This window comes from Lithobates pipiens, unplaced genomic scaffold, assembly GCF_037356315.1.
Source record: "Lithobates pipiens isolate NorthernLeopardFrog02 unplaced genomic scaffold, aLitPip1_a1.2 Scaffold_8, whole genome shotgun sequence".
Taxonomy (NCBI): Eukaryota; Metazoa; Chordata; class Amphibia; order Anura; family Ranidae; genus Lithobates; species Lithobates pipiens.
The window spans coordinates 34,142,023-34,168,939 of record NW_027507903.1 but is presented as its reverse complement, the minus strand read 5'-3'; positions in this window follow the sequence as shown (position 1 = coordinate 34,168,939).

Here is a 26,917-nt window from a genome sequence, read left to right as displayed (position 1 = left end):
TATATATATATATATATTTATATATATTTATTCAGTTTTAAATCAATGAAAAATATTCAACATGGCTTATTTACATAATTGCAAATTCTAAAGCTAATTAAAATTGACCCAAAATTACAAACATTTTATTAAATTAAACTGATTGTCAAATTTCAATAGGCTTGTCTGTACTAACTATTTTTTTACTAACTATGGATTTCTGTTTAGAACCTCTAGGAGTAATCTGACTTCTTGGAAGATCCATTCTTTATCCAACTGCTCATTTACTGTATAGGTATCTCCCCAAAAGTAGCATTGATTTCGATTTTCTATCCTGACTGTTTGAGGGGGAGATACCCAAATAGGTATTTGGAATTCCATTTTTTACCACTAAGGGGTCTATTTATCAAAAATGTCTTGCATGTATGTAGGAAACATGCAATTTAAACAAAATGTCCCTTATCTTTTGTAGGAAACATTTGTCTCTATTGTCAGCTCCATCTAGTGGCCAAAATGTGATATAGTTCTCCAATTGAAGTATTTTATAAGGCCCCTTTCACACTGGGGCGGGAGCAGCGTCGGCAATAAAACGGCGCTATTTTTAGTGCCGCTTTACCGTCATTTTACCAGCAGTATTCGGCCGCTAGCGGGGCAGTTTTACCCCCTGCTAGCAGCCAAGAAAGGGTTAAAACCACTGCAGTGCTTTGCCGGCGGTATAGCCGCACTGCCCTATTGATTTTAATGGGCAGGATCGGTGAAGGAGCGGTGTATAGACCGCACCTTCACTGCTCCAAAGATGCTGCTAGCAGGACTTTTTTTACCATCCTGCCAGCGCACCGCTCCAGTGTGAAAGCCCTCGGGGCATTCACCCTGGAGACACAGCAGCGGTAGTTTCAGATCGGTTTGCAGGAGCTATTTTTAGAGCAATACCACCTGCAAAACAACCCAGTGTGAAAGGGGTCTGAAGTTATACTACATTTTCACCATTAGATGGAGCTGATGACAGAGGCATTATTCTATTACAAAAAATATGGGACATTTAATTAAATTTGTATGCATGCTTATGACGTTCATGCAATTAATGTTTTATAAATAGATCCTTAGGCAATTATTATTTATTTTAGGCTATAGCTTGACACCAAATGCATTCAATTACAAAAAAGAAATGACATGCATGTATGTGAACCCTCAGCTTGTAAAACAATTTATTATGTTTAAAATATAAATGAAAGACAAAACATTTGTGTGTATATATATATATATATATATATATATATATATATATATATATATATATATATATATATATATATATATACACGTTATAAACACTTTTTTAAGTGTTTACATACCTGTTGTTCTGCATAAGGAGCTCAGAGAGCTAGGGGTGGAGAAATCGCAGGACACAGATCTTCACACTGAATAGCTGTGTGTCTGTGTGTGGGTGTGTGTGTGTGGGGGGGGGGGGGGTCACCAGGGGGACGTGTTAGTTAGATCATTGGAGTGGAGCAGGCTGAGTTCCCAGAACAGCTAGACAACTGACCACGCTGTGTTCTCCTGCCTATTGTGGACAGTTTTTAATAGAAAAGCAGAGGGATTGGCAGGATCACCAGGGATTTCACACAAAGGAAACAATATAACGAGAACAGGATACTTTTGCATACAAGCACATAACAGGAATATGTAATGTTGGGGTTTTTAATTCCGAATTCAATTTAAATTAGATACATTGGTTCATGTGAAATTTTAAGATAATAAAGTAAAACTTCACATGTAATACAGTAAATAACCTTGAACATAATAACAGGCTGAAAATTGTGTTTAAATTTTGTTTTATTAAAGTTTTCATTCTACAGAACAGTCAGTCTGGAAATTAATTTGTACGCAAAGGTTGTCATTTTCAACTACGTGTCAGCTCTAATTTACACATTTACAAATCACTTAGGAAAACTTAGGGTTTCGAAAGAACACGGATATTTAGAAATGGCTCTGGATTATTTATGTTCTTCAGAAAAAAAACTCTGAACTTTACCTTGGAAGACTTTAAATGCAGGATGTCCTGGCATTAAATATCATCTTCTGGGAACGACTGTCTATTTCTAAAAAAAAAAGCATCGTGTAGAAACCTCATAAGTATTTAGTATCAATAAAACTGATGGTCATGATGACAGAGAACCTGTCATTATAGATGGACAAGAGCTGATTCAGTGGATAAAAGTACCTACAAAGTATCTCAGATACACGTCCCAAAAATATGTCACTGACAATTGAATTTCTTTTTTTTAGTGGCTACAAATTAGATTTATAGAAGACATTTAAAAAGAAAATGAAGATAAATACCATGACACAGACGATTTGGGGTTGATTTACTAAAGGCAAATAAACTGTGCACTTTGCAAGTTGCCCTCTGCAAGTGCAGTTGCTCCAGAGCTTAGTAATTGAGGTAAAGCTTCACTCTGCAAAGAATACACAATCACAGGCAAGGAAAATTAAAACAAACAAACAAAAAAAACAGCATTTTTGCTTGTACATGATTAGATGATGGAAGTCAGCAAAGCCACAGCTCATTTACTAAGCTCTGGGGCAACCCATTTGAGTCTGGTATGTATTTCACAAGGAAACATTAAGCAAAAAACTAAAAAAGAAGTATGAGATCCCCTCCACAATCCATACCAGACGCTTATCCAAGCATGCAGCCTGGGTGCCCATGAAAAGGGGGTATAGGCATGCTCCCCCACCACATCACTGGGAAGAAATTATTGACCAAATGTGGTCATATCCATAAATGGTCAATGATGTCACTCGGGAACCCCGCTCCTTTGCTTATATTATGGCAGTGGGGACTGGGAGCTGACATTTGGTGAGTGTTAAAAGACGGGATCAGACCTGTTAGTGAATGGCAGTTTTTTTTTTAAAGCGGTAGTAAACCCTGCTACATAAAAACAATTTTCACAATATTATGAAATTAATATTACGATTCAAATGGTCACTTTGAATAATTATAAAAATGGTTCATACTGCAAATATACTTTATACTATAAAAGTTTCTTCTGCATATTAGCCGGCGCCATCTCCACTATGGTCTTCCGCGTCTGAATAGATATTTATTTCTGCCCACGGTACATATTTGTCTCCGTAATCCCATGCATACGCACTAATAGTAAAATATCCAAGCCTCTTTTTCGTTTCCAGTTACTACGGAAACGAAGTATAACAAATCACAGCTTGCTCCAGAAATGAGGTAATACAGGAGAAAAAGTGGCCATACCTCCTGGAGTAGGCTGGTAAGCAGAAGCATTTAATTTGACAATGTTAATCTAAATAAATAACGATCTACATATATATATATATATATATATATATATATATATATATATATATATATATATAAATATATAGAGAGAGAGAGAGAGAGTGAGAGAGAGAGAGAGAGAGAGAGAGAGAGAGACATATCTCTCTCTCTCTCTCTCTATATATATATATATATATATATATATATATACGAAAACAGAGAGTGGTACTCACGGCCGGGTCTTGAAAGGTGAAAGTATTCATCTTTCCAGACCCTTGAGTTTCACTCTCTTTTTTTTATTTATATTCACTAGAGCCTAGAGATTTTCTACCCCTTATTTGCGTGTGGTGATAACCATTGGATATCATTTTATATATGTAAAATTATTTTAATTAAATTTATATCTATTAGATTTATTTTAGTTATCTTTTTCAGAATATGTATTATAAATATTATAATATATATTATAATATAAAGTAAAAATAAGTAACATTTAATTATATTAATTTGATTTTTAAACTTAGTTTAGATTAGTAATTTAATGAGACATACATACACACACTTTTATTTGAGTTAAATAGTTATCAATTAAAAAAAAAAATTAATATTTACTAATGCAATGTATTAAAATCTTATATATATATATATATATATATATATATATATATATATATATATATATATATATATATATATACTGTATGTAGCCTTTGCTGTGCACGATGCCCATTTGTTATTACTGATTGTGTGCGGTGACATACATAGTACATCATTAGGGGAAAGGTAAAGGCAAGTTCACTTGGCACTGCAAGTGCAAACTACAAGTGCAAAGTGCACTTGAAATTGCACTGAAAGTGCACTTGGAAGTGTAATCACTGAAATGAGGGGAAGCTCTGAGGATTTTGTCATCCAATCATGTGTAAGCTAAAATTCTGTATTTTATTTTCCTTGCATGTCCCCCTCGGTTGTACAGTGACTTTACTTCCAAGTGCACTTTCAGTGCAATTTCAAGTGCACTTTGCACTTGTAGTTTGCACTTGTAGTGCAAAGGGGATTTGCCTTTTGCAAATAACCCCCATGTTTTATATATATATATATATAATTTATGGTATCTACAAAAAATTGTTGTTCTACATAAAGATGGCCTAGGCCAGGTGTCTCCAAACTATGTCCCTCTAGTCGTTCAGGAACTAAAATTTCCATCATGCCTAGTCATGTTTGTGAATGTGAGAGTTTTGCAATGCCTCATGGCATGTGTAGTGCCGCAACAGCTGGAGGGCTATATTTTGTAGATACCTGGCCTAGGCCATAAGAAGATTGCCAAGACCCTTAAAATGAGCTGCAGCATGGTGGCAATGACCATACAGCTGTTTAACAGGACAGTTTCCACTGAGAACAGGCCTTGCCCAATGGTCAACCAAAGGAGTTGAGTGCAAAAGCTCAGTGTCATTTCCAGAGGTTGTGAAAATAGATGTATGAGTGCTACCAGTATTGCATGAGAAGCTGAAGCGGTTGGGGGGTCAGTCTGTCAGTGCTCAGACCATATGCCGCATGTTGCATGAAATTGGTCTGCATGACTGTCTTCCCAGAAAGAATCCTCTTCTAAAGATGATGCACAAGAAAACATGCAAATAGTTTGCTGAGGACAATAAAACGAATGACATGGATTACTGGAACCATGTCCTGTGGTCTGATGCGACCAAGATAAATGTATTTGGTTCAGATGGTGTCAAGCGTGTGTGGCGGCAACCAGGTGAGGAGTACAAATACAAGTGTGTCTTGCCTACAATTAAGCATGGTGGTGGGAGTGTCATGGTCTGGGGCTACATGAGTGCTGCCGGCATTGGGGAGCTACAGTTCATTGAGGAAACCATGAATGCCAACATGTACTGTGACATACTGAAGCAGAGCATGATCCCATCCCTTCAGAGACTGGGCTGCAGGGCAGTATTCCAAGAAGAAGGACACAATTCTTTACATGAATCAAGGTTATGATTCACTTTATTTCTGTCTTTAAATCACAGTTCTAACCATCAATGAATCCGAAAGCTTATTTTCTCCCTACCCCCTTCGTGTGACACATTTGCCACCTCTTAGGTTTTAGGAGGGATCAAGGACCTTCGAGTGAGACATTGTAATTTCTTTTTTTTTCCTTTTTTTTAATACATTTTTATTTATTAAAGTTCAATGTTGCAGTGTCTTTGAAAAAAACTTATATATGTTTATATATATATATATATATATATATATATATATATATATATATATATATATATATATATATATATATATATATATATATATATATATATAAACATATATATGTTTTTTTCAAAGACACTGCAACATTGAACTTTAATAAATAAAAATGTATTAAAAAAAAGGAAAAAAAAAGAAATTACAATGTCCCACATTAGGACTGAACTGTATACTTTAAAAATGATATAACAATTTTACAATTATGGATCTTTCTTATTATTTGAATTTATAGAAGAATAAATACAAATGAAAAAAGACTACTAAATTCATTACTCATTTGTTTTTTCACTGTATTCAGTAAAGCATGTCCATATCCCCATCATATCCATTACGATCAAATTACGATCAAATTATTTGGCTATAAAACTAAACAGAATTTCAATGTATAAGAGTTTAAGTTGCATTCTTCACCTTGGAAACATAGCATCCAAATGCTGAATAAAGTTAATAATTATGATTGGCAGACGTGCATCTAATCCTTATTGTAAAAATGTAAGCTGCATTTGGATCTGCACACATAACAAATGGCATATATGTCAACCTAAATGACTTGGCCATGTAATTTTATAATTTGGATATTGTTTATAATTGATAGTAATGTCATTCAAATCAAATGTATAAAATAGATGAGATCACATACATAGCCTTATCTACTATTTTTTTTTTTATTATTTATAATTAAAAAGCTTATTAATATTTTACTAGATAAATATTTCATTTTTTTTTTAATTTAAATTGTTTTATAGAGAAAAATTATTTTAGCCAAAATGTGGTCCAAGTATCCAACAGCTGTTGAGGACCCACGTTTTCCGTTCAATCCACCATCTCAGGCTTCATTTCAGTCAAACTCAGAAACAGCTGAAGAACACAGACTGCAAACAAGAATCAGTAAAAAAAGATTAGTGTGAATGCGAAAATTGTCTTGCAATGCCTACGGCCAGAGAGTCAGTTTGCTGGCAAGAAATATCAAATGTTAAGGAAAATATTGATGAAGGTTCATTGTGTATAACGGAGTCAACCCATTTTTAAAAATATGGTTGTTGACAGGCTGAATACAACAATTATACTAGTTATAGATACATAGTATCCTGACGAATATACACCAAGGAACTTCACATGCACCAAATGCAGATGATAATAGGTACCGTATTTATTGGCGTATAACACGCACCTTAACTTTAAGAGGGAAATTTCAGAAAAAAAATCTGCAGTGTACAAGGAAATACATGTAAAATATACAGGATGTGTGAACATTGAGCATGCAATACAATAAAAGGGTTCTAATCATTTACTCCGTAACATGTGAACACATGTGTGGGGAATATCCAATGTGTTTAGAGTGTTACTCTTCTTCAGGGGGTATGATTGAGACCAGCACAATAACACATTTCTATAATTAAAAAGACAGTTATGAGAAACAATGTAAAGGTAACAAACAATGGTACCATCCAAGTTCATAATATATCTAAATATGTACTGACCATATAGTATTGCTTAATAGCATCATGTATTGTTGCATCCACTTTAAAACCTTGTAAGGACAGGGGAGGGGACAGAGTGCCACTACTCCGCAGTCAACGCCTGGTCTGGAGCCCGGCAAGCTGGGCAAGCCCAGCAGAGGCCCAAAGGAGGAACCACCCCCAGCAGAGGGCGCAAAAATCCCCAGTTTGTGGTCAAAATCCAGTGAGCAAGACAACGATCACTGTAGAAGATGGAGTGCAAAGATTTGTACTGGGCTATGTAGACATAGAGCACAAAGGACCACAGAAGGTGATTTCCCCATATATCCATGTTAAACAACAATGTTAAACAGTATCTGTTAGGGTGTACTGTTAGGGTGTACTCAATTAGAGGTGGTGCAGTGTTGGAAAGGAAGCAGGGATTTTTGCCCTGCACCGGGGGTACAGACAGAATGGATGTAGTAGGGAACCATGGTGCAGAGATCTTCATAGAGGTCCGAAGGAGTCGGGTGTTCAACCTAAGATGGGAAAGGATATGTTGGGTATCAAAAAATATATATAGACAGTAGGGAGGACAGTCTCCCCTGGTTCAAGGTTATGTTAGGGTATGTCTCCCCGAGAGAAGATCCCGGGATATAAGAATTTGGATAAATGATTATCATCCCAAATTCCCAATTTGTGCGATAGAGGATACATGGTGCTGCCCGTACATGAAAGTTGGCAGGGGGGACAGAGTAGTCAAACAAAGTAGAGTCATTAGTCTAGTAGTACCTTCTGGGGGTGTCTTGGTTCAAAGGGGGTGTGAGGAGGCACCGTGCAGGTCTGCCTTGCAACAGGTAGCGCAAAAGTGCCTGGCAGGAGGAATTCTAGAATGGAGCCTTGACAGACTCCAAGGGTGACTGCTAGGAGCCTAAGAGAAATAGATGAGGATAGTAAGTGGTAGGGAAAGGATATGTTGAGAGCATGCAGGCTGGTATGGTTGAGAGATGTGAGCTCAATTTCTTTCAACTATACAAGGCAACATGCTCACAACATTGGGGGGGGGGGGGGGGGGTGGGTTACTTTGACAGGGTGGACTCCCTGGCAAAGCACTTTGTCCCCATGTCTCTGTCTCCTTCTTGGCCACTGGGGCTGCATGTTCAGATAAGGCTCTGGTATGGATTTGGGGAGGACATTATGCTTTCTTTTCTTATTTTTTTTCTTTGTTCCCCCTTAGCAGACCTTTGGCTACACTATCCCCACTGTCTGTTTACATGCATTCACCTTTCATTTTGGAATTCACGACAGAAAGCTAAGTGTACCAAGTGGGGATGAATCACTAGTTGTTAGGACGTCAATGGGTGCCAACTCCCTAGCAACCAGGAGGAAGCTGTCACATTTATCAGTGGTAGTAAGCACAAAATGCCTTGTAGAGAGTACAGAAGCCTCCCTCATATTATTTCCACTGCTGATCAAAGTTAGCTTTAGCCTATAGTGTTATACTATTTTCTCTATTTATTATTATTATTATTATTATTATTATTATAATACTGGATTTATATAGCGCCAACAGTTTGCGCAGCGCTTTATAACATGAATGAATGTTATGAATGTTTATGAATATTTATGAATGTTAACACTCACGGTTGAATGTTTTTATAGCTATTTTTCTCTTAGGACCAAATGTTAGAAACTGTTACGTTCATCCAGCGAAAGGCAACAAGAAAATTAATACAGAAACATTAGGGGTTTTAATCATTATTCCTTTTAGACATTCACAAAGCCATTTTTTGTTTTTTACACATAGACACACTAGCGTTTCCCAAAAAGTTATTTTCCTACTGATGACTACAGAGGTTAAACTAAATCCTTATTAATGTCCGTGGCAAACAGAACTTGACATAGCACACAAATCTGATCTAATGGCGCTGCCATGGTTTATTTGTTTCTTCAATGGTACTAACGCACCGCTATTGAGATCTGTTTGGCTAGCGGTTACCGCACAGACACCTTGATTTGAATGGCTGAGTTTGACACATGGTGCCAACTGTAAACTTGATATGCCATGTTACATTTGCAAAGTATGTGAACAGCTACCTCCAGGTGCATTGTGGACTTTGGATGGGCTGTTTGGGGAGAGGTAAAACCGCAGCTCAACCACTGATTTCTACAGCTGTTCTAACACATGAATATGCTTTGATCTAAACCATTTTATCCATCTTCCCATCAACTCTGACAAACTTCCCTGCCCCTGCTGAAGAAAATCATCCCCATGACATGATTCTGCCACTACCATGTTTCATGGTGGGGATGGTGTGTTCAGGGTGATGTGCAGCGTTCGTTTTCCACCACACATAGCGTTTTGCTTTTAGGCCAAAAATGTTGGTCTCATCTGACCAGAGCACCTTCTTCCACATGTTTGCTGTGTCTCCCACATGGCTTCTTGCAAACTGCAAACCAAACGTCTTATGGCTCTCTTTTAACAATGGCTTTCTTCTTGTCACTCTTCCATAAAGGTCAGATTTGTGGAGGACACGACTAATAGTTGTCCTGTGGACAGATTCTCCCATCTGGGCTGTGGATCTCTGCAGCTCCTCCAGAGTTACCATGGGCTTCTTGGCTGCTTCTCTGATGAATGGTCTCCTTGCTCAGCCTGTCAGTTTAGGTGGACGGCTATGTCTTGGAAGGATTGAAGTTGTGCGATATTCTTTACATTTTTCGGATGATGGATTGAACAGTGCTCCATGAGATGTTCAAAGCTTGGAATTTTTTTTATAACCTAACCCTGCTTTAACCCACTTCCCAACTGCCATGTAGCAGAATGACAGCCGCAAAGGGGTTAAGTTATCCTCACTGTGCATCATATGATGTCCAGTAGGTTAAGTCGATTGTGCACGCCTACGAGGGCACTCAGTGCAACGATCGGTGGTGTGTCGCTCTGGAACACTGCATCTCTAATCTTGGTAAAGAGCCTATGATGTAGGCTCTTTATCATGTGTTCAGCTGTCCAATCACAGCCAGTCACATCGTAACCAGGAAGTGCCTTTTATCGGCTTTTCCTCTATTCGCACTGACAGGGCACAGCTAGAGGAGATCCGATCAGCAGCTCTCCTGACGGGGGGGGGGGGGGGGGGTGGGGGTCAGTGCAAACCCACCAGAGATGCCCACCCGTGCCCACCAGGGATGTAAATCAGTGCCCATCAAGGATGTCAATCAGTGCCCATTAGAGATGCCAATCCGTGCCCATCAGTCATGCCTGTCAGTGTCTCCTCATCAGTGCTGCCTATCAGTACCATCTATCAGTGCCCATCAGTGTTGCCCATCAGTGCCCATTATTGTCCATCAGTGCTGCCTATAAATGCCCATTAGTGCCACCTATAAGTGCCCATCCGTGTGGTCTATCAGTGCCCATAAGTGCCACCTATGAGTGCCCATCATTGCTGCATATCAGTGCCGCCTATCAGGGCTCATCAGTGTTGCATATTAGTGCCTCATCATCAGTGCCGCCTCATCAGTACCGCCTCATCAGTGCCCATCAGTGCCACCTTATCAGTGCCTGTCAGTGCAGGCTCATCAGTGCCCATCAGTGAAGGAGAAAACTTACTTATTTACACAATTTTATAATAGAAACATAGAAAAACTTGTTTTCCTCCAAATTTTTAATCTTTATTTTAGCTGTTTAGCAAAAAAAAAAAAAAAACCCAGTGGTGATCAAATACCACCAAAAGAAAGCTCAATTTGTGGGAAACATATGATAAAAATTGTATTTGGGTACAGTGTTGCTTGACTACGCAATTGCCATTCAAAATGGAACAGCGCTGTAAGCAGAAAATTGGCCTGGGCAGGAAGGGTGTGTAAGTGCCCTGTATTGAAGTGATTAAACTTCTCAACAACTTTATCCCTGCTCTGTCTGGTGTGTTTCTTGGCCTTCATGATGCTGTTTGTTCACTAAAGTTCTGCAGCAAACCACTGATGACTTCACAGAACATCTGTATTTACATTGAGATTAAATTACACATAGGTGGACTCTATTTACTAATTAGGTGACTTCTGAAGGCAATTGGTTCCACTAGATTTTAGTTAGGGGCATTAGAGTAATGCCGCATACACACGATCGGAATTCTCATCGAAAGAAGCTCTGATGGTTTTCCAGATGGAATTTCGACGGAATTCTGCTCAAGCTATCTTGCCTACACACGATCACACCAAATTCCGACCTCCAAGAACGTGGTGACGTCCACCACGTACGACAGGACTAGAAAAGGAAAGTTCAGCACCACATACGGCACCCTTCGGGGTCCTTCTGCTGGTCTTGTGTTTATAGCGTGTTAGTAGAAGTTTGGTTAGAGACGATTCACGCTTCTCAGACTTGTGCTTCAGATCTTTCCTGCTCTACAGTTTGTGCTTGTCAGTGCGTATCTGCCTATCAGTGCGTGTAGTCAGTTCGCATTTGTTTGTCATTGTGGCCTATATCTTGATATATATAGTACGCTTTGATTTTCAGCACTTATTGTCCGCTCGTTGCTGATTTGCATTTCCTTTTTTCAGGCCTTGCTGTTTATCGGTGCTTTCTGTTAGTCCGTTCTGACCAGCCGACCGTTTTGAAGCCATGTTGTGTGTACGTACTCATCGTAGAGTTCGTGCTGTGCGGGGGCTTGGTGTTGGAGTTCTTACTTTGACACAAGCCCAGTCCATGAACAGGGTGGGGAGGAGTTCATGGACCAAGAATTGGTTGCTCCAGCGTGGCCTTTGCTGCGTGAGATCCATGAGAATAATCCTGATGATTTCAGGAATTATCTCAGGATGACGGACCCCGTTTTTCACCGTCTGTTGGCTTTGCTGAACCCTTATATCAGCAGGCAGGGTACCTGCATGCGGCAAGCCATCACATTGCCGTACTTGGCGACTGGGAGAAGCCTTCAGGACCTCAAGTTCTCGACAGGCATCTCCCCCCAGGCTCTGGGGATCATTATTCCAAAGACCTGTTCTGCCATCATTCAGGTCCTGCAGAAGGAACATATGAGGGTAAGTTTTATCCTTTAACATCACATTATATTTATTTACTGTTTGCTAATTTATTGTATTTCTTTCATCATACTATAATTAACATAATTGTAATAAGCTGGAAATGTCCTCTTTGTCCTCATGCATGTTGGATTTTTGTATGCTACTTTTTTGTCCTTCATGCATATTTGCCTTCACTAACCCCCCCCCAGCATGTTATCCGAGGCCCATATACTCCTATAGTCTAGTCAATTAACAATGTATTTTGTCAGCTCCATTGTAATGCTTTACCCTAAAGACCCCCTAAAATGTGTACAAATGTTATTGTTGTCCTTAAATTCATGCAAAGTGCCAGAGGCTTTTTTTGGGAGGCTCAAAATCATTTGGAACCCCCCTTCCCCCAACCGCTAAGTCAGCTGATAGCAATCCTCTATCTGCTGACTTTGCCAAACCCAATACACACTATACCTACCTCTTTTGTGGTCAGATTTATGGATGCATTTCTCAAAGAATGTAGTGCAAGGGCCTGCCTCAATACATTCAAATGCTACTGTTTAAATTGTTCTTCTCCTATTATTATCTTGATAGGTAATTGCAGAATATACAAATGTGCTTCCATTTATTAATTTGTTTTGATGCCACTTCTCATTACCTGTCCAGTGGGCTGCCAATAGTGTAATTAAGGAGGGGCTGGCCAAAGTAACACACATTACTTTGTTACTCCATTACATAATGGAGAGGGTGGTTACCTGTCCAAAACATACCTCCCCCCTAAAATATTTACAAGGGGCCATCAGAGGGGGTGATGAATCTGATAAGTGGACCTTATATTTTAGCCTTTAAATACTCTTTACAAGAAATGTTATACTGATGTTGGCCAACAATGTTTGTGTATAATCTGCCTGTAATGTTTCTGTGCAAAATTACTAATTTGATTTTTCTTGTTTGACTCCACAGTTTCCTTCAACGCCAAAGGAATGGCAGACTGTGGCCTCCCAGTTTGCCCAGCGGTGGGATTTTCCTAACTGCGGAGGGGCAATTGATGGGAAGCAAGTCCACAACTTCCCACCACCCCATTCGGGGTCATACTATTTTAACTGTAAGGGGTTTCATAGTATCGTGTTGATGGCGGTGGTGTCGGCGACACATGAGTTTCTATATGTGGATGTGGGGAGGAATGGCTGGATGTCGGATGGAGGAGTATTTACCCGGACCGAGTTTTAATGATGTCTCGAGAGTGGTGGCTTGGGATTGCCACCCCCGGAGGTGAATGCCGAAGGACTGCCATTTGTCTTCGTAGCAGATGAGTCTTTCGGTCTGGGAAACCATATCGTGAGGACATTCCCCCAGAGAACCCTCACCCCGGAGAAGAGGGTTTTTAATTACCGGCTGGCCAGAGCCAGAAGAGTTGTGGAGTTGTGCGTTTGGGATTCTGGCCAGACAGTTCTGCCTGTTTCAAATGGCCATTAATATAGCGGTATACAAACTTAATACCATTTTGTTATCTGGTTGCATCCTGCATAACTTTTTGAAAAGAAACAACCCAAATTATTTGGTCACAGTTGAGCCTGACGCCGGACTTCAGCAAACAATGACATCCCTGGAAGCGGCCCGTCCTGGCTTGCCCCCCTCCCCCAAAGCGCCCGTGAAGTGCGACAAAATTATTTGGACTATTTTTCGGGGAGGGGGGGCGATTGCATTGCCAGCACATGTTGAATACATTTTACATTTAATCTGCAAATATCTGGATTTTAATTTACTGCTTGTGTTTCTTTTTTCTGTCTCCTAGTGCACTTGTAGTGCCAAGTGGTTTGTACATTATTATATAACACCCATTGACACTGTAAACACCAATTTAAACACAAAAAATGTAATTGATCATTGAAAGAAGAAGCCACACATTGTTGAGTAAAAATCCTTTTACTCCGGACACATTCACATGTGCGTTGTAAAAATATAAAATTTTGAGTTATCTACATTTTTTTTTTAAGGTTACATAAACAGTCATGTTTCAAAACAGAACATACACAACTCTGGAACTTACAAAGTTCAACATTGAAAAACTAAAGGCAAGATCACACATTATATTGTCCAAAATGTGTGGATCTTGCCTTCAACAGAGAGGGTGAAGTTACCCCTGTAAAAGCCTAATTTTAAAGATGCACACAAATTGGGAGTCAAACTGGGGATTTACATTCTGATCCCATGCCTAATATCAGCATGTGCTATCTCCCATCATGGGGGATAAATGGATGTGTTTTGAGGGTGCAACCCCTTCCTCTCACCTACTTGAGTTTTGAGGAAGGGGTTGTAGGTACAAAACACATACATTGATATCCCCTGATGGCAGATAGCACATGTTGACATACTGTGTGCATCTTCAAAATTAGGCTTTTTAAAAATGTTGTCAAAATTTTTGAAAAAAACACAAAATGGTACCAATTTTTTTGTAAATTTAATTCTTCCAAGGACATCATTCATGTTCTTAAATTTTACTTCAATATCCATAGTTTTTTGTTTGATAATGTCTAAAACCTGACTACACCACATGATGTCCTGGATTAGCCTTTGGGCTCTGTCACTGGTGAAATGATCTGATTGTTCTTCCACAACCTGTACATCACCTAAAAATCAAAAAAACACACCATGTATTATAAATATGCAAGCATACATCTCTTAATACCTGAAGCTGGGGTAGACACTCACCTGTTGTGGTCTCAATCTCGACCACCTCTCCTTCCTCCACATCCTCTGGTTGTGACCTCTGTTCCCCTTGTTCAGGAGGTGAGGGGTCCCTGGTGACGTCATATTTCCCAGTTCTTTGCTCCGCTATGAGAATGAAAAAAAAGTATACTTAGCACAGATATATGTGGCAACAAATATGAATGATAAACATTGCTTGGAAGTGGGGTAAAATTGTCTGTTTGGGCAGAATTCTAAGCTGAAGACATGATTTATTCCCTTACTAAAGCTGGAATACTTACTTTTTTTGGACCCCCAAGTATCCAATGGAGTACCTGTGTTTGACACCCTAAAAAGTTTGTTCTTGTGTCCCACACAAGTGCACCTGAGTCCAGATGTGTAAACAGCTGCTGAGTGTCCTCTCCATACATTACACTGAATCTAGTTTGCTATTCCTTCTAGGTTCAAACACATCTAGACAACAATGTCCTAAACCTCTTTTATTAAATTCAAAATTAGCATGAACAAATGTATTTAATCAGGTATCTGGGAAAACATTGTATTTATTTGGGAAACAAACAATGTTTACTATGACCGATTACTGTGCGTATGAACATGAAAGTAGCCATTTTTAAATGTACAACACCATAAAGAAAAACACATGGCGCAGCATGCAATATTAATAATAGGAACACGCAAAAAATACTTACTTTTTCAAAGAACTTTCTTGATCTTTCTATACTGATCCTGCTCCCTTAATTTGAGGTCTGACCAGCGTTTCCTCGAAAGCATTGATCCTTGGATCGTCGTACCCCAAAATTTCTGTACAGACTCTTCACAACTTTAGTCATGATCTTGGCCTTTCTCAGATTTGGGTTTGGTATGGACCATAATTCCCATCATAGTCGTTTCTCCTCAAGATGTCGACCATCTCCAACATCTCAGAAAAGGACGTATTTGTGGCCTTAAATCTCCTCCGGGATCGGGACGTTCCTGGCTTTCCTCCTCCTTGTTACTGCTATTATTCACCTGCTGTGTCTCCGCCATGTTCCTCTCCCACTGCGACGAAAGAGACGGGGTGGGAAATATTCTAGAAAGAATGTCAGGGGCAGGCAACACGTGTGGAGTTTCAAGCATGCACAGTGTGTATAAAGCTTAAACACGTGTGTGACATAACTACGTTCTGTGCGCAGAGGAAGGAGGAACGGAAGCGACAAACGTTCTAACGAAGGTAAGATTTTAACTTTGGTGACATGAGCGGTCTATACTGAATCTAGATTGATGCCTATATTGGCTTTTAAGATTATCCTGAGATTAGTATTTTTGTCTTTTGTTTGGTCTTGCAGAGAAAACTTATCCATTTAAAGACCAAGAATTCCTGGGGGAATTCCTGGATAAATATTGTGATATGCACAATTTATGGGAGGTGAAAAACCCGTTATATCACGCTGGAGAAGCTGCTTGAATTTGTAAAGACCCGGGACCCCATATCAGACATGAGTTCTCTGGAAACAAAAATTGGTAGCTTGAGAAGCACCTGTAGGAAGGACCAGCAGTCCCTGAGGTCAGGAACAGCAGCACATCAGGTGTATGTACCCAGTCTGTGGTACTATAACAGGAAGCGTTTTCTTGATGACTAGATTGAGGGCAGGGAATCACTTTCAACTCTTCCGGCACCCCTTCCCTCCAGCCTTCCATCCAGCCTTCCCTCAACCCCAGCTGAGTCTTCCGTGGACCAACCTGGGCCTTCCATCCAGGAAGAGATTCAGGAGCCCAGTTGGAGCCAGGTATAAGATTTTTATACATATTTTTTATGTGAAAATGTGGTTGTTTACTAGATGTTATTATTGATAATAAATGAATGATTTAACAAAAAGTGTTTCACATATCAATAGACAGTAGTGGTCAAAAATGATTGGGACAAGAATGAAAAATGCCGGGCTCAGAATGATAGTCTTTTCTATTTAGTAACATAAAATTTGCAACAGTTGTGAGCTGAAAATTGTGTGTGTTTGATCAACAAAAAACTAAAACTCTGTCCCTTTTTCATACACAGGAAGACCTCAGCCAGGATGAGGCTCTGGCAAATGGCACACAGGAGGAGGCGGGGAAAGGTGTCAGCCAGGAGGTGGCAGGGCCCAGTAACACCCAATCCCAAGTGCCTCCCCTCCTCCTTCCATACAAAAGGCCCAGGAAGGAGACTAAAACAGAGGAGGCAGCACTGGCCCTCATCATGGAGGCTAATGACGCCCTGAAATCCCTCCTTGATACTGTAGAGGCCTAATTTACAGCAAATAGTGGTGGGCCAATGGCGCAAATGTGAAAAAATTATTTTTACAACTATCCACAAGGGGTTGAGTGGCCAACTAACTGACGACGACCACCTGTGTGCGCTCCCCCATCCTCCTCCTCCTCCTGCCACAAGTCCACCTCCAGAGCCACAGCCTCCAGGGAAGGCTGCAGGGAAGGCTGTACGGAAGACAAGAAAGTGATTGCCTGCCTTCAATCTGGTCTGACAGAACACGCAGCCTGTTGTAGTACCACAGCCTGCTGTTGTTCCTGTTCTCTGGGATTCCTGGACCAGTTTGACCTCCTTTCTATATGGACTTCTCAGGCTACCAAGTTTTTGAGCCACAAAGTTGATGTGTGTTTTGGGGGCCAAAGGCTTCGCAAATTCAGGCACTTTCTCCAGAGTTGCCTTCATCTTTATTTTGTTATGATGTTAAATAAATTCTGATTTTTTTTTCAGAAAATACTTGCCTATGTGTTTTTCTTCAAATAGCAAATATAACATTTTTTGGGTGAGTAAGCAGGTACATTTCAAAAATACAATGTCAAAATTAACAAGGAACACCAACAACAAACAGGTTTACAAACACAACATAAAAATGGTGTTGTGGAAACGTGACATAAAAAAATAAAAAGGAGAGCACGAAAAAATAATACAATAATCCAAAAAATGATATTAAAGAAAAAAAAAAGGACTTAAAAAAACACATATATATTATATTATGATCTGGCTTAAATTCAAATAAAGATTATTCAGGAGATACCTAGAAATAATAAAAAAATACGTTTGTGATAACTCTTCTTCTAGTATTATATAAAGAAGAGAATGCACGGCATTGAACAATTAAAAAATTTGCAGTGTGAAGAATCTGCTATCTTCATTACGAACGCTAGTTTTACCAGACCGAGCGGTTCCGTCTCGTAATGGATTCTGAGCATGCGTGATTTTTGGCGTGTCAGAATTGCATACACACAATCGGAATTACCGATAGAAAGTTTTTCCGTCGGGAAAATTGAGAACATGCTATCAATTTTTGGCTGCCGGGAATTCGGACAGCTAAATTCCGATGGATCATACACATGAAAAGCTCTCATCGGTCTTTTACTAGCCGGAATTCCGATCGCGTGTACGTGGCATAAAGGGGGCTGAATACAAATGCATGCCACACTTTTTTATATTTATTTGTAAAAAGAAATTGAAAACCATTTGTTATTTTCCTTCCATTTCACCATTATATGCCACTTTGTGTTGGTCTATTATATAAAATCCCAATAAAATACATTTACCTTTTTAGTTGTAACATGAAAAAATGTGGAAAATTTCAAGGGGTGTGAATAATTTTTCAAGGCACTGTATACATTAAAATTGACTAGTTGCTTGTGTGTCTTCTCCCAGTGTGTGTACTGTACTGCATATGTTTGTAAGACAATGATGCCAACTCATTTCAGGCATTTACATTGTGTGCATTAAAAAATACATTTAAATGTAATTATATATCAATGAATACAAAGCAGAATTGCTTAATGTAATTTCATATCTGCCTGCAACTCCTCTTAAGATAATGCCTCTGCTAAACAATTCATGATAAAATACAGATTCTGCTGCATAAATACGAATGAAGTGAGGTTGCTCAAAACAATTGGATTTCAAAATCTTTGAAGCAGGTCATCATTGTAAGGATTGTGACAGTATATTTGCTATTAAAAAGCAAAAGAACAGCAAGTAGAACAGCACTGCTCAAGAGGATATTGCAAAACAACACATAGGGAGTAATTTACGAAAGGTAAATCCACTTTGCCCTGCAAGTGCACTTGAAACCGCACCAAAAGTGCACTTGGAAGTGCAATCACTCTAAATCTAAGGGGTAGATCTGAAATGAGCGGAAGCTCTGCTTATTTTATCATCCAATCATGTGCAAGCTAAAATGCTGTTTTTTATTTTCCTTGCATACCCCTCTCGGATCTACAGTGACTTTACTTCCAAGTAAATTTACTTTATACGAGCTTCATGACTGAGGCTCCCCCCATCCTAAATGACCAGATTACATATATACTGTATATATATAGTATTATTATTATTATACAGGTTTTATATAGCGCTTTACAACATGAGGGCAGACATTACAGTTACATTACAATTTGCTACAAGAGGAATCAGAGGGCCCTGCTCGTTAGAGCTTACAATCTAAAGAGGAAGGGGCAATTGATACAAAAGGTAATAGCTGTGGGGGGATGAGCTGATGGAGGAAGTAAAACAGTGTTAGTTAGAAGCAGGATAGGCTTCTTTGAAGAGAAGGGTTTTCAGGGATCGTCTAAAGATGGATAGATTAGGGGACAGTCGGACAGATTGGGTTAGGGAGTTCCAAAGGATGGGAGAAGCTCTGGGGAAATCCTGGAGGTGAGCATGGGAGGAGGTGACAAGGAAGCTAGAGAGCAGGAGATCTTGGGATGACTGAAGAGGGCGGCTTGGTTGGTATTTTGGGACTAGGTTAGTGATGTAACTAGGGCCAGCGTTATGGGTGGCTTTGTAAATTATTGTTAGTACTTTGAATTTTATTCGTTGGGTGAGTGGAAGCCAGTGCAGGGATTGGCAGAGAGGGGTGGAGGACACTGAATGGCTGGTAAGGTGGATGAGTCTGGCAGCGGCATTCATTATGGACTAGAGGGGGAATAGTCTATGTAAAGGTAATCCTATGAGGAGGGAGTTGCAGTAATTGAGGCGAGAGATGACCAGGGAGTGAATTAGAAGCTTGGTGGTTTCATTAGTTAAAATATATATATATATATATATATATATATATATATATATACAGTATATATATATATATATATATATATATATATATATATATATATATATATATATATATATATATATATATATATATATATATATGTATATATATATATATATGTATATATATATATATATATATATATATATATATATATATATATATATATATATATATATATATATACAGTTTAATGACCATAACAACCCTTTATTTTATTACAAAAAAAATTAAATAACATTTAATACAGAATCAAGAAAGTGCAACCATTGCATAGCAAGTCAACAAACATATTAATAACTGATCCTATTGGGTCTAAGGTCTTTGAAGACACATATATATAATCACAAAAAACTGTCTGCATCTGCCAACTACTGAAAAAAGCCACCAATGCTACCTATTTTTGTGGGAGGGGACACCCATACCTGAGATGGGCCCAACCCATGATTCTCCAAAAATGGTAATTAACCACTTTCAGACCGGACCATTTTGCTGGTAAATGACCAGAGGTCTTTTTACACTTTGGCACTGCGCTGCTTTAACTGGTAATTGCGCGGTCATGCAATGTTGTATCCAAACGAAATTTGCGTCCTTTTCTTCCCACAAATAGAGCTTTCTTTTAAAGGTATTTTACTGACTCTGCGATTTTTATTTTTTGCGATATAAACGTAAAAAGACCGCAAATTTTGAAAAAAAATGATATTTTCTACTTTTTGTTATTAGAAAAATCCAATAAACTCAATTTTAGTCATACATTTAGGCCAAAATGTATTCAGCCACATGTCTTTGGTAAAAAAAAAGTCAATAATTGTATATTTATTGGTTTGCGCAAAAGTTGTCACATCTACAAACTAAGGTACATTTTCTGGAATTTACGCAGCTTTTAGTTTACGACTGCCTATCTCATTTCTTGAGGTGCTAAAATGGCAGGGCAGTACAAAACCCCCCCAAATGACCCCATTTTGGAAAGTAGACACCCTAAGGAAATTGATAAGAGGCATGTTGAGCCCATTGAATATTTTATTTTTTTGCCGCAAGCGATTGAATAATGACAAAAAAAAAATTTTTTTTTTTTTTACATAAAGTTGTCACTAAATGATATATTGCTCACACATGCCATGGTTATATGTGGAATTGTACCCCAAAATACATTCTGCTGCTTCTCCTGAGTACGGGGATACCACATGTGGTCGACTTTTTGGAAGCCTAGCCGCGTACGGGGCCCCGAAAGCCAAGCACCGCCTTCAGGATTTCTAAGGGCATACATATGTCATTTTACTCCTCACTACCTATCACAGTTTTGAAGGCCATAAAATGCCAAGATGGCACAAAACCCCCACAAATGACCCCATTTTAGAAAGTAGACACCCCAAGCTATTTGCTGAGAGGCATGTTGAGTCCATGGAATATTTTATATTTTACCACAAGTTGCGGGAAAATTACAAACTTTATACATTTTTCACAAAGTTGTCACTAAATGATATATTGCTCACGCATGCCATGGGCATATGTGAAATTACACCCCAAAATAAATTCTGCTGCTTCTCCTGAGTACGGGGATACTACATGTGTGGGATTTTTTGGGAGCCTAGCCATGTACGGGGCCCCGAAAACCAAGCATCGCCTTCAGGCTTTCTAAGGGCGTAAATTTTTGATTTCACGCCTCACTACCTATTACAGTTTTGAAGGCCATAAAATGCCAAGATGGCACAAAACCCCCACAAATGACCCCATTTTAGAAAGTAGACACCCCAAGCTATTTGCTGAGAGGCATGTTGAGTCCATGGAATATTTTATATTTTGCCACAAGTTGCGGGAAAATTACAAACTTTTATTTTTTTTTATTTTTTTTTCACAAAGTTGTCACTAAATGATATATTGCTCACGCATGCCATGGGCATATGTGAAATGACACCCCAAAATAAATTCTGCTGCTTCTCCTGAGTACGGGGATACCACATGTGTGGGATGTTTTGGGAGCCTAGCTGCATACGGGGCCCCGAAAGCCAAGAACCGCCTTCAGGCTTTCTAAGGGCGTAAATTTTTGATTTCACGCCTCACTACCTATTACAGTTTTGAAGGCCATAAAATGCCAAGATGGCACAAAACCCCCACAAATGACTCCATTTTAGAAAGTAGACACCCCAAGCTATTTGCTGAGAGGCATGTTGAGTCCATAGAATATTTTATATTTTGCCGCAAGTTGGGGGAAAATTACAAACTTTTTTTTATTATTTTTTTTTTTCACAAAGTTGTCACTAAATGATATATTGCTCACGCATGCCATGGGCATATGTGAAATAACACCCCAAAATAAATTCTGCTGCTTCTCCTGAGTACGGGGATACCACATGTGTGGGATTTTTTGGGAGCCTAGCTGCGTACGGGGCCCCGAAAGCCAAGAACCGCCTTCAGGCTTTCTAAGGGCGTACATTTTTGATTTCACGCCTCACTACCTATTACAGTTTTGAAGGCCATAAAATGCCAAGATGGCACAAAACCCCCACAAATGACCCCATTTTAGAAAGTAGACACCCCAAGCTATTTGCTGAGAGGCATGTTGAGTCCATGGAATATTTTATATTTTGCCACAAGTTGCGGGAAAATTACAAACTTTTATTTTTTTTTATTTTCTTTTCACAAAGTTGTCACTAAATGATATATTGCTCACACATGCCATGGGCATATGTGAAATAACACCCCAAAATAAATTCTGCTGCTTCTCCTGAGTACGGGGATACCACATGTGTGGGATTTTTTGGGAGCCTAGCTGCGTACGGGGCCCCGAAAGCCAAGAACCGCCTTCAGGCTTTCTAAGGGCGTACATTTTTGATTTCACGCCTCACTACCTATTACAGTTTTGAAGGCCATAAAATGCCAAAATAGCACAAAACCCCCCAAAATGACCCCATTTTGGAAAGTAGACACCCCAAGCTATTTGCCGAGAGGCATGGTGAGTATTTTGCAGCTCTCATTTGTTTTTGAAAATGAAGAAAAAAAAAATAATGTATATTTTTTTTCTTTTTTTCAATTTTCAAAACTTTGTGACAAAAATGAAGGTCTGCAAAATACTAACCATACCTCTCGGCAAATAGCTTGGGGGGTCTCCTTTCCAAAATGGGGTCACTTGGGGGGATTTTGTGCTATTTGGGCATTCCATGGCCTCCGAAACTTTGATAGGCAGTGAGGAATGAAATCAAAAATTTACACCCTTAGAAATCCTGAAGGTGGTGCTTGGATTTTGGGGTACCGTACGCGGTTAGGCTCCCAAAAGGTCTCACACTTGTGGTATCCCCGTACTCAGGAGAAGCAACAGAATGTATTTTGGGGTGTAATTTCACATATAACCATGGCATGTTTGAGCAATATATCATTTAATGACAACTTTGTGCAAAAAAAAATAAAAAAAAATAATAATGTATTTTTTCCACAACTTTTGTCAAAATATAAAATATTCCATGGACTCGACATGCCTCTCAGAAAATAGCTTGGGGTGTCTACTTTCTAAAATGGGGTCATTTGGGGAGGTTTTGAACTGTCCTGGCATTTTATGCACAACATTTAGAAGCTTATGTCACACATCACCCACTCTTCTAACCACTTGAAGAAAAAGCCCTTTCTGACACTTTTTGTTTACATGAAAAAATATTTTTTTTTGCAAGAAAATTACTTTGAACCCCCAAACATGAAGTGTTTTTTTAAAGCAAAAGCCCTACCGATTAAAATGGTGGGTGTTTCATTTTTTTTTTTCACACGGTATTTGCGCAGCGATTTTTCAAACGCATTTTTTTGGGGAAAAAAACACACTTTTTTTTATTTTAATGCACTAAAAATCACTATATTGCCCAAATGTTTGATGAAATAAAAAATATGATCTTAGGCCGAGTACATGGATACCAAACATGACATGCTTTAAAATTGCGCAGAAACGTGCAGCGACGACAAACTACGTACATTTTTAAAAGCCTTTAAATGCCTTTACAGGTGACCACTTTAGATTTACGGAGGAGGTCTACTGCTAAAATTAGTACCCTCGATCTGACCTTCGTGGTGATACCTCACATGCATGGTGCAATTGCTGTTTACATATGACACCAGACCAACGCTTGCGTTCGACGTTGCGCCTTAGCAGGGGGGGACAGGGGTGTTTTTTTTTTTATTTTATTTTTATTATTTATTTTGCTTTTTTATTTTATTTTTAAACTGTTCCTTTCATTTATATATATTTTTTTATGATTTTTATTGTTATCTCAGGGAATGTAAATATCCCCTATGATAGCAATAGGTAGTGACAGGTACTCTTTTTAAAAAAAATTAGGGTCTAACAGACCCTAGATCTCTCCTCTGTCCTCAAAGCATCTGACCACACCAAGATCGGTGTGATAAAATGTTTTCCCAATTTCCCAATGGCGCTGTTTACATCCCGCAAAATCTAAGTCATGAAATGCTCGTAGCTTCCGGTGTCTTAGGCCATAGAGATGATTGGAGCCATTCTGGTCTCTGATCAGCTCTATGGTCAGCTGGCGGAACCACCGGCTGCATTCTCAGGTTCCCTGTTGGGACAGGAGAGCCTGAGAAAACCATGGAAGATGGTGCGGGGGGGGGGGACATTCCCTCCCACTGCTTGTAAAAGTAGTCTAGAGGCTAATTAGCCGCTAGGATTGCTTTTACATAAAAGCCGACCGCTGGCTGAAAAGAATGATACCAAGATGATACCTAAACCTGCAGGCATCATTCTGGTATAAGCACTCAAAGTCCCGCAACATACCAGTATGTTGCTGGAACTGGTTGGGCATATATTGTAATTTTTTTTCATGCAGCCTGTGGGCTGAACGAAAAAAAAATATTGATCGGTGGGTATGCCCACCATTAGATACCTCCCTTCATCCACCCACTTCTAATGGTGGGCATACATGCACCATTTATATATGCCGAAGCATGGGGGCATCCTCCCGCAAAAGGTAGGAGCAGATCGCTCCTCCACCCCTTATGCCCCCATGCTTCGGCATATATGCTCTTTTTTTAACTGTGGTGGTGAAATCACCCCCGACAGTGCTGGAGTCGCGGCTTTATGTATCGTGGGAGCAAACGCTGTTGCTGTCAAGATAAATAAATCCGCGCTGCAACTGAATGGCGTACCTGCTAAGCAAATGATGGTTAACAATAAAACAAAGTAACATTACAGTATAACAGTAGGACTTACCATACCTGCAAAGCAAATACAAAAAAAATAGCAAAAAATAACACATATAACACAATCTGTGCCTAAAATATATATATGCCGAAGCATGGGGGCATCCTCCCGCAAAAAAGTTATGCCGCGTACATACATTCAAACTTTTCCACGGGCAAGCCCTCCGTCGGAATTTTGACTGTATGTACGCGGCATTAGGAGCAAAATCGCTCCTCCACCCCTTATGCCCCCATGCTTCGGCATATATGCTCTTTTTTAACTGTGGTGGTGAAATCACCTCCGACAGCGCTGGAGTCGTGGCTTTACATATCGTGGGAGCAAACGCTGTTGCTGTCAAGATAAATAAATCCACGCTACAGCTGAATGGCGTACCTGAAAACAAAAAATGGTTAACAATAAAACATTGCAGAATAGAATACAGTACAAAGGAGCAGAACAATAGAGAGAGAATAGAGAGAGAGAGAACAATAAAACGACAACTATTTTTGGTTTTTTTATTTTATATTTTTTTTGGTTTTTTGGTTTTTTTACTTTTTTTTTTTTTTAAACACTTTTTTATGTAACTTTAACACTTCTGTTGTAACGGTTCCAGCGGTTTGGGTCTCTCAAAATGCGATGGCATCTTGGGAGACCCTGTGAACGTGTGCCTAGCCTGTGCAATGCTGTACCCTACGCTAATACTCAACTAGTTCATGGTAGCGTTCAAAACATTCACCAATGCAAAGACCAGGATTGTCAGGACAGCGGGGACAACAATAACGGGTGTCACGCCTAAATCCGCGCTTTCTGCAGACACGACATTTTCTTTGGGGGGCTCGTTGGGTTGGGGTACTCGGGAGGGCATAAAGATAATGCCTCTCATGCAGCCGGCTTACTGCATCTGGTAGGGGAAGGTGAGGTGGAGCACCGTCTGGATACAGAAGGGCTCTGACGATATCCTCCTGGAATTTAAGGAAGGATCCAGTCCGTCCTGAAGCTTTGTATAGTACATAAGCATTCAGTATAGCCAATTGGAATAAATAAACAGACACTTTTTTGTACCAGCGTCTGGCCTTACGGGCAACTAGATACGGCGCCAACAACTGGTCATTGAGGTCCACCCCTCCCATGTTAAGGTTATATTTGTGGACACAGAGGGGTTTCTCCACAATACCAGTCGCCGTAGGAATTTGGACCGTCGTGTCTGCATGAAGGGAGGTAAGAACGAAAACATTCTTATTATCCCTCCACTTCATAGCGAGCAAATTATTACTGCGCAAGCAGGCTCTCTCCCCCAGCCTAAGAGGGGACTCTACAAGCTGCTGGGGAAAGCCCCGGCGATTAGGTCGCACGGTGCCACATGCTCCAATCTGCTGATCAAACAAGTGACTAAACAGTGGCACGCTTGTGTAAGAATTGTCCACGTACAAGTGGTACCCCTTTCCGAATAAGGGTGACACCATGTCCCACACTATCTTGCCAGCGCTTCCTATGTAATCAGGGCAGTTCTCCGGCTCTACGTGACTATCTCTACCCTCATAAACCATGAAACTACGTGTATAGCCTGTGGCCCTGTCACAGAGCTTATACATCTTGACCTCGTATCTGGAACGCTTGTTGGGGACGTATTGTTTGAATGACAAGCGACCAGAAAACTTAATCAGGGACTCATCAACGCAGACAACTTGATGGGGAGTAAACAAGTCTGCAAAACGTTGGTTGAAGTGGTTTATGAGGGGCCGAATTTTGTAGAGCCGATCGTATTCAGGGTCTCCACGAGGACGACAGAGTTCATTGTCGCTGAAGTGCATGAACCCCAAAATCATCTCGTATCGTGCCCTGGACATGGAAGCAGAGAACACGCGCATATGGTGAATTGGGTCAGTGGACCAATATGACCGCAACTCACTCTTTTTGGTTATGCCCATGTTGAGGGAGAGGCCCAGAAAGATTTTAAATTCGGAAACCGTAACTGGTTTCCATTGTTTGGCAAGGGCGGACTGGG